The sequence below is a fragment of the Hypanus sabinus genome, chromosome 10 (genome assembly GCF_030144855.1).
Source record: "Hypanus sabinus isolate sHypSab1 chromosome 10, sHypSab1.hap1, whole genome shotgun sequence".
NCBI classification, from domain to species: domain Eukaryota; kingdom Metazoa; phylum Chordata; class Chondrichthyes; order Myliobatiformes; family Dasyatidae; genus Hypanus; species Hypanus sabinus.
The window spans coordinates 145,004,881-145,015,050 of record NC_082715.1 but is presented as its reverse complement, the minus strand read 5'-3'; the positions used below and the strand labels follow the sequence as shown (position 1 = coordinate 145,015,050).

The 10,170-nt window shown below is 41.3% G+C and overlaps 1 pseudogene; it reads right to left on the bottom strand.

Moving 5' to 3' along the window:
* Window positions 1-5,675: 5,675 nt before the first annotated feature.
* LOC132400365 (immunoglobulin lambda-1 light chain-like) lies at window positions 5,676-9,844 on the bottom strand (annotated as a pseudogene).
* Between the last annotated feature and the right edge of the window lie 326 nt (window positions 9,845-10,170).

Genomic DNA, 10,170 nt, shown 5'->3' with positions numbered 1-10,170 from the left:
ACAATAGCATTGGAGAGAGATAGGGCCAGACAAGTTAGACAACATTTAATTGGAGTAAGGGGAGTTATGAGGCTATCAGGGAAGAAATTGGAGACTTAAATTGGAAACAGATGTTCTCAGGGACAAGTACGGAAGAAATGTAGCAAATCTTCAGGGGATATATGTGTTGAGCTCTGTACAGGTGCGTTATAATGAGACAGGGAATTTATGGTAGAGTATAGGAACCGTGGTGTGCAGAGGCTGAAATAAATCTATTCAAGAAGAAAGGAAAACTTACAAAAGGTTCAGTGAGCTAGGTAATGTTGGAGATCTGGAAGATTGTAAGGCTACTTGGAAGGAGCTTAAGAAGGGAATTAGGAGAGATAGAAGGGGCCATGAGACGGTCTTGGAGGGCAGTGTTAAGGAAAACCTCAAGGCATTCTACAAGTATGTGGAAAGAGGATTAGACGTGAAAGAATAGGACCTATCAAATATGACTGTGGGTAAGTGTGTATGGAACTGGAGGAAATAGCAAAGGTACTTAATGAATACCTTATTTCAGTATTTACTATGGAAAAGGATCTTAGTGATTGTAGTTATGACTTGCAGCGAACTGAAAAGCTTGAGCGTGTAGATATTAAGAACGAGGATGTACTGGAGCTTTTGGAAAGCATCAAGTTGGATAAGTCGCCCGGTCCGGATGAAATGTACCCTGTGCTACTGTAGGAGGTGAGGGAGAAGATTGCTTAGCCTCTGGCGATGATTTTTGATTCATCAATGGGGAAGGGGGAGGTTCTGTAGGAATGGAGGTTTGCGGATGTTGTTCCTTTAAGGGAGTTCCGATAACCATTGAAATTACAGACCATTGAGTCTTACCTCAGTGGTTCATAAGCTGATTGTAAAGATCCAGAGAGATCTTATAAACATTCTGAGAGGTATAATATTAGTAGGAGTAGTTAGCATGTCTTTGTCAAGTGCCTTATGATCCTGATTGAATTTTTTTGAGAATGTGACTAAACGCATTGATGAATGAAGAGCAGCAGATATAGTGAAAATGGATTTCAGCAAGGCGTTTGATAAGGTACCCCATGCAAGGATAGTAGAGAAAGTAAGTCAGATTGGAAGTTCTTGTCACCATAAGCGAACGTTAGGAGGGAAGAAAATTCCTAACTGATTCCCAGTGAAGTGTGGGAAATTATTTGCATTGGAAGGGTATGAGGTAAAATTCGATGATAACATGTATTTGTCTTTTTATTCTGGTAGGAAACGATCTCTTTACCGATCCAAAATATAAACCAAAATATGGTTGTCACTAACGCAGGAAAAGCTGCTGAATGTTCCCACGTTCAGATATCTCGAAAAGGGTCAGGGAGGGAGGTAATAGAGATAGAGGAGTGGCATTGCCAATCAGGGATAGTATCGCAGATACAGAAAGTGAGGAAGTCGTGGAGAGATCGTTTATTGAGTCTCCGTGGGTGGAATTCAGAAATAGGAGGGGTTGCATTCTATCTGATGGGAGTATTGTACAGCGCACACCACCAACAGGAACATCGAGGAGTAGGTCGGCAGGTCGATTTTGGAAAGCTGCTAAAACACGCACTTACCTAATAATGATTCCATTCGCTTACATGCAAAAGATTTAGACTGGGCAGAGTTTTTTTAGGTCTGCTAATGAAGGATTCCTGAATATATGGACAGGTAACTAGAAGAGAGGCCTTACTGGTGCTAGTGGTAGCCAATGGAACAGGCCAGGTGTCAGATTGCTTCTCCCGAATCACATTCACGACTCTCTAATTTACCATACACTTGGAGAGCGACAAGAGCAGATTGTTTTGGAGGAGAGGAAATTATGATTCTATAATACATGAGCTTGTGAGTAGAAATTGGGAATTAGTTTTATCAAGGAAATGAACAAGGAAATGTGGAAGTTGTGAAGGGAACACTAATGAGGTTCTGGGTAGGGTTCGCCCAGTTGAATATGGATGGCAGGGAGAAGAGAGCATAGTTGGCAAGAGACGTGAAGCATGCCACCAAGAGGAAGGAAGAAGTTCAATAAAAGGTTTTGAAGGAAATATCAAACAGATCTCTTGAATGTTACGAAGCAGACAGGAAGGAGCTGACGAATGAACTTAGGAGAGCTAGAAGGGGTAATGCGAAGAGCTTGGCGAGTATGATTAAGGAAATCCTCAAGACGTTCTACACTTAGGTGAAGAACAGAAGGATGACCAGAGTGAGTAAAAGAAGAGGAACCATGTGCCTGGTGTCGGAGGAGGTAAGGGAGTTCCTTAATGAATAGTTGTCTTCAGTATTCACCTCTGAGTGGGACCGTGACTTGTGTGTGGACAGCGTAAAACAGCATTAAACGTTAAGAAATAGGATATTGTCGAACTTTTGAGTAAAAGACAAAAGGCCCCGAGGCCGAATGGGGTATACCCTGGTTACTACGGGAAGAGAAGGCAGAGAATGTTCCCTCTTGGTGATAATCTTTGCGCCCTCATTGGACACAGGAGGAGTAGCAGAAGACTGGAGGGTCTCAAATGTTATTACGTTGTTGAAGAAAGGGATTACGTACTTATTTATTTTCTTACCTTATTGTCACCAAACAATTAATACTAGAGCATACAATCATCACAGTAATATTTGACTTTGTACTTCGCGCTCCCTGGAGTACAAATCGAAGTAAATATAATTAAAAAATTAAATGATCAATTATAATTATAAAATAGAAAAGCGAAAGTAAGGTAGTGAAAAAACAAACCGAGAGACAGGGATAATCCTGGGAATTATAGAGCGGAGCTGCATTGCAGTGGTGGACAAGCTTTGGAAGTGATTCTGAAAGGCAGAATTAATGAACATTTGGAGAAGCATAGTCTGATTACATAGAGTACAGCTATCTGAGGGGCAGTTCATTTCTCACGAACCTGATTGACTTTTTCGAGAAAGTGACTAAAGAAATTGATAAAAGTAGTGCGGTGTATATGACGTAACTGGTGATGTAACTTGTGTGGAAAGATTGAAGAGGTTAGCACTTTTTTCCTTGGAGCATAGGAGAATGAGGGGAGATTGGATAGAGATATACAAAATGATGTGGAGAATAGATAGTGTAAATGTAAGCAGTCTTTTTACACCAGGGTTGGGTGAGACTAGAACTAAAGGTCATGGGCTGAGGGTGAAATGTGAAATGTTTAGGGCGAACATGAAGGCGAACTTCATCTCAGAGAGTAGCGAGAGTGTGGAACGAGTTGCCAGTGGAAGTAGAGCATGCGGTATAGGTTCAATATTTAAAATGTTTTAAATATTAGAAGAATATGGATGGGAGGGGCATGGAGAGCTATGGTCTACGTACAGGTCGATGGGATAGTTGACACAAGGCTGTTGGCGCTGTGGATAAGATTGTCGTAGTTTACAACGGGATCATTGATGGGATGCGAAGTTGGGCTGTTAAGTGTCAGATGGCAAATATATAACAGGGACATCTATGGATCTCTTAGGCTAATGAATGAAAGAAAAATGGACGGCTCTGTGGAAGGGAATGGTTAGATTGACATTGGATTAGATTAAAAGGTAGGTACAACATCTTGGTCCAAAATGCCTGTGCTATGGTTAACGTTTCTGTGTACTCCTTTCAATAATACTAACCGCGATCAATCATATATTTCTCTGTACACACCAACTCTCCGTTATGCGGGCAGCTCAACCTGTGAGCTGATCCACAGCTTGGAATGTACTGTTAATAAAAACATTCCTGTCATCGAGCCACAACATTTTTTTGGATGGGCTGTCATTTTTACATGGAAAAGCCAAAATTTTTCGATATTGTTACTGGCAGAATTCAATCCATCTGCCCGATCTCCATCTGCATTCCGCAGAACTTACACTTCCCGACTCTACAAGTATTCAGCAATGGAGTGGAACTCACTGCACTCTTTCACTTTGCCTTCGGAGCAGACGCAGAAATTCCAGAGGTAATTTGCTTCAAAGCGGATTGTGAAGATGTTCGAAAAGAAGGATGCGGTGGATGCATCACAATATATCCATTCGTGTGCATTTTCGTTTTAGATCGTTTAGGTATTGAGTTACTGTTTGATTTAATAATTATTAAATATATTTTAAGATTTTAAACGTGTCTCAATGTCAGAAAAAAAACTGAGTGAGCCATGGCCTTTGACAAAATCTCCCATTTTACCGATCTTAAACGTGTCTGAAGGACAGAAGACAATCAGAATTGTTGAATGAATGCTTCCAAACTTTGATAATTTGAAGTCAGCCATGCCCTTTGACAAAATCTCCTCGCGCAGTTCTGGTCATTTTATCGTCCTATCACAACACTGAATGCTCTGCCACACCAAGTACAACCGTGCATCTGCCGCGCAGGAAATGGAATGTCCCCGCACACAGACTTACGGGCGCGAAACTGGAATTTACTTTGTATAATGTGATTTTAAAGTACAGCGCAGTTTACAGGCCGTGTAAAAACGTCCTGCTTAGAGCAATGGTTGATCTGAGCAGCTGTAAAGTGACAGGGAACTCCTTCGGCCTTCCATGTTCAGAGAAGGCAGGTCCAACGGCCTCAGACCAGAGTGACTGATGAAGACCACGTGATAGTAACGTCCCAGTTTCAATAACCCATGTATGAATTTCAATGATGAGCTGCAAGCTTGCAAGCTATTCTTTTCTTATCGGGATAAAGCAACGTGTATAAGCAATTCGAAAGACGTGAGTACAATTCGTATTCTCATTCGCCTGAAAATGATAATTTCGTTATTTATTGAACATATGTATCTTATGTTTAGGATACCGTTCTCTCGACCTGCATACTATGGCCACGGTGTTCTACATTTCATGCAGAGAACTATCATCATATATATTGTACAAACTAATGTACAAATGTCGGTGCGATATCTTCAGTGCTTCACTGTTTTGAATTCCGAAATAGCTTTAGATAATCAACCACCGTCTAACTGTATTTACTAGAAATGCTTTGGACTACCATTTGCAATGTTTGTTAGGTATTGTAAGCCGAAATCACCTCGAAGTTAAACCTGTAGATTTGAAGGAAACTTGAGCAAATATGTCATTAGTATGCACTTTAATAAGTGCTACTCTGCTCTGCGCCGCTGCTGACACAGGGTACACAAGCCCTTGTCTCTCTGAATATGACCAGCTGTAGAAAAACCATTTCCATGAAGAATACAATGCTAAAACTGGAAATCGAACATGCCTACGATGTTCAAATAAAGGCAGTATCAGCATTTCTTTTAATATATATGTAAATTTCGCTGACAAGTAATTACACCACTTATCCTGATGTAGCCATAGTGAATATGATTTCTTCAGGAGCAGAATATACCCAATAACTAGCACGACGTGTAAGCGACGATGTCTGTTCTATTTCATGGAATACCAAAGTTTGATCATCCTCATTATTTATGCAAACAATTGAAAAATGATGCTCTTGTCGGACATATTGAAGAAGGCAAAAACGCCACAGTAGATCGGGTAGAGTTTAATTACTTTTGGATAAAATTACATGTACGATATCAATTTCAGAACGAATGCTATTTAAGAACGTCCAGCAGGACGCAATGCCTGTTTTCTCCCGTTTGAAAAATGTGTCAGCTACAATCAAAAATTTAATATCTGTACATTAAATTCGTTTGTTCTATTTCAAAGAAACAGCCTCTAAACATATTGTATTACATACAGCTGGATCGCGCGATGGTTGTTTGAAATGGTGTTGCTTGAGTCTCGTGTTTAACCACGCAGGAGTAAAGCTCGTGTGAGTTCCAGTCTGAGGCTGGCAGAGTCAGGTAACTGCTCGCACTGAACGTGTTGTCGGCGTCCTGCTGGATCCGGCTGGTCTCAACGCCATTCCTTCTCGTACTGCCGTCCACAGTCCACTCGATATTCACAGCGGCCGGATTAAACCCGCTCACTATACACACCAGGGTGGCGGTGCCCTTTCCATTGATTACTTCTTTTGAAGGTCCGAGGACGGACACCACGGGGGGTTGTGGACCTGAAATTTAAAAAAAAACATGAATTGCTGCCAATCAGTTATTGATTGGTTAATCTGAAATTAATCCTATCCTTGGAGATACGAGAGATTGCACATGCTGTGATTTGAGCAAAATAACTAGCAACCGACTGATTACAGCGGGTCAGGCAGCAATGGCAGTCGTGCATTAGGACCCCTTTGCCTGGACGCATGCTGCCTGACCGACGGAGTTCCTCCAGTAGCTTTAACTTTGCTAAAAGATTTTCCTTTATTGATTGTACGACCGACATCGCCAAATCAGTATCAAAACAGTTATCCGTCGGAACCGCATTTATTGAATTTGAATAGCGATTGAAACCGAGGTGACTGTAAATGCAATAACCTGGGGGTATTTCCAGAATATAAACAGGACAAAAAGCAAAAAAACGAATCTTCCTTTTTCAAAGAAAACAATGTTGACCAATCAGATGCTTCGAATTTCAGAATTAACCCCGCGTCAATCAAAGAGGCTGTAGATACAAACAAGCTGGATGAACTCAGCAGGTCGGGCGGCATCTGTGGAAATGAGCAGTCAACGTTGACTGCTAGTTTCCACGGATGCTGCTCGACCTGCTGAGTTCATCCAGCTTGTTTGCATGTGTTGATTTGTCCACAGCATCTGCAGTGTACTTTGTGTTTAAGAGACTGTAGAGTTGTCAATTTTATGCATTTTCTTTACCTCATGCAAGATTCGAATGGAATTCGGAATAAATGTTGATGGGGGAAGGTCGGCGAGCAACGGAGAATGAATAAGGAACTTACTGTGTGTATTAAAATTGTATCTTCTTTGTCGCATTCACATTTTGACATGTATGTAGACTAGGTTTAACAAATAATAGATATGAACTTTGAATAAACGCCTAAGCGTGCTGAATGGAAAATCTGTATATTGTAATATGTAACTCAAAACATTGAGGTTAATTCCAGTTGCTGAATCTATCATTAATTTATTTTTGCCTTCCATTTGGCTCTAATGTTGATGACAGTTGCAAATATCAGACCTCTGGACAATGACGGACCGAACTATTGGACTATTTGACTGGTATATTTTGCAAAAGTCCCACGGCGCCAATGAAGAGCATAGTAAGCAAATTCCACTCCCCCCTCCAGAAAAATCCAGTAATCCAGTCACATTCGGAATCTGCTTGGGCGGACGGAATCAGACTGGGAATGTCAGACACTACTTGACTAAAAGCAATTTTTTAAATTAAAAACAAAAAAAAAATCTTCTAAACAATCAGACAATGTTAAATTTAAGTTCCTGGAGATAATCTGTTTTTACATCTGGAGTTATCTGGCCTGTAGATATCCATCATTCAATAGAGACGAAACAAATAATCTTCTTGTTTTTCACATTGCTAACTCTAGGACAATTGTCTTTAACTCACGCCGGATTGCGATGCTGACTGCACTCACGAGCTTTGGGATAGTCCGCCATCAATGCAGGCTTGCTCTTTGTCTTCATGCAAGCTCGCAACGATGTTAAGGAAATGTACTGAGTAAAGTTACTTAAGCTATCTTGTCCTAAACTTCTCCCTCCTCGACCCTCCAGCAACACATGTGAATCCCCGACCCCTACATATCATAGAGAAAACTGACGGCGAGTATTAAAATCGGAATAGTATTTAATATCGTGAACGATTATAGGCACATCCTTCGATATTAACACATTTGGTAGTGCTTCTACTACCCATAGTGCTTTCCCCTTACATTTCTCCTTCATCTTTCCTGCCTATCCCTTCCCTGCTTCCACTCCCCAGCCCTTGATCTTTCCTCTGATTGGTTTTTCACCCGGCACCTACCAGCCTTCTCTTTCCCACCCTCCCCCACCTTCTTTATAGGGCTTCTGTCACCTCCATCTTCAGTCCTGACAAAGGGTCTCGGCCCCAAACGTTGACTGCTCGTTTCTACGGATGCGGCCCGACCTGCTGAGTTCCTCCGGCGTGTTGTACGTGTTGATTTGAACCCAGCATCTGCAGAGTACTTTGTGTAAACACTTTTGGTGACGCAAATCTTAGAAAAACTGGCAAAAGCCGGTTAAGTTAATGCACAGAAACTCTGACAGGGTATTCCGATACAAATCATATTCAGATCTTCCAAAGGGAAGTACATAGTCGTGGAATTAAGGCTTTTAGTGCGATGTCAGAGATGACCTGAGCTGAAGCAATCTGCCACACTGTCCACGAAGAAGTTAATGTTCTACGATCACACGGAGAATAAATGGTAAAATATCAGCGTTTCATGTCGTCTTTTTTTGTGCCGATCAGGCAATCCGGAAAGCACTCGAAGACAACCCGAGTCTCTGAATCTTAAGATTTAGCAGTTCAGAAGAGAGTCGATCTGGTGTCCACGTTTTCTTGAAACCTCCACTCTCTGACTCTGTCTTTTGTTAAATTCCCTAATCGCCTCACAAATTATACAAAAATCCTTTATATAGTGCTTTCAACGACACCAAAACATGTCATAGTAATACAATAAGACCATACTTGAGCCCATAAACTCGCGAAACCAGAGGAGCAGAATTTGGACAAAGTCATACTTTTTAAAAGTCTTTAAAAAAGAACAAAGAATGGTAGCGACATAGAGTGATTTAGGGATGGCATTTCATCTACGCATGAAAGCGCTGCTAACATGATTAAGTGGCGAGAATTAGATCGCAAGTTTGAATATTACAGAAATGAAATTGACCGAAGCCTGAGAACGATATCATATCAAGGGTGACATTTTTCTCACTACTGTACGTAATTCCTTAACTGGGAGAAATTATAAGTTAACAAGCATAGGAAGGGAACAAGGGAACAGGACGAGAGGGAGTTGGGAAACGGAAAACAGAGTTTAGAAGAATTCAGGTTCCTGGAGCACAGAATGGGGGAAGATTACACGTAAATTTGAAAAGTCGTGAGTCGATATTGCGGAGGAAGAAAGAAGTGTTCTCCATTCTCTGCTCAATAACTTCCGAGCTCTGTTTCAGTCCCACATCATTCACTGGGGAAGTCGGATCAACGCATTTGGAACTTACTTTCCTGCAGTTTCCAGTTTGTTATCGGAGTTGAAGGCACGTCGTTATAGCATTGTAATAAATGTTTTGTAACCCCTCTTCATGATTCGACACCATCAATAATATCCCGCGCCATTTCGACATATTATTCTTAAAATCTCGTTCGACTCTGATGCAAAGCTGAATTAGTATATTTTAATGACAGTGTTTCCCCCGACTTAACCTGACGCATTATACCAATCAAGTGAATTCTGAATTTTTTTGTGGTTAATATTCCATTGAGGGTCAACTTATGCAGCATTTTGAAATCGAATTAACTTAAAACGACCATTAGAAGAAACAGAAATACTTACTGCCCAAATTTAGTTTGGTTCCTTTTCCGAAGGAGTTGACATAATCTTTATCTACAGCGCAGTAATAATCGGCGGCATCCTCCGATTACACATTTGCGATGTTTCAGTACATCTGGTTGCTAGATGAGTCTACGGAGCCGGTGAATCGACCAGGAATACCGGAAGCTCTGCCATAGTTCTGATGCCGCACATACACCGGAGTGCTGTCGGGTTTCTGCCAGTTCCAGCTCGCGTAGTACCTACGTATTTTGTCTCCTGACATGGTACAAGTGACCTTTGCAGTTTTCCCCGCAGAAGTGAGATCGACGGGGGCTGAGTCAAAACAAAATCCGCGACTGTATCTGGGAAAATGTAAATTAATTTTAGAATTATCAAACGTCCATACGAATTGAAATGCCGCGATATGATAGATTATGCGTTATGCTTACTTTGGAAGCAGAGCACTAGTACGACAAGACACCGAATCCATTCAGCCATGCTGAAGGAGAAGATGGGTTGTTTTCCGACATAAGTTCGGTTCTCAGTTCCTTCTGAACGCCTCTTTAAGTAGTCCAAAGTATAATTACGTCACTGTATATTAATTACTCATACAAACTTATAACCAAGTGACACCAGAACACGAAACTGTTGGCCTGAACTTTTCTTATATTTACATTGTACCAGTTCTTCGCGACAGGCAAATAGCAGAAAGCATCAGAGTAAGCCGTACAGTAAAACGGGAGAAACAATAGATTCGCCACAGATGTGACCGATGCAAGCCCAAAGATTATCTCAGAAGGAAGTAGTTGGAGGCCGATAATTGC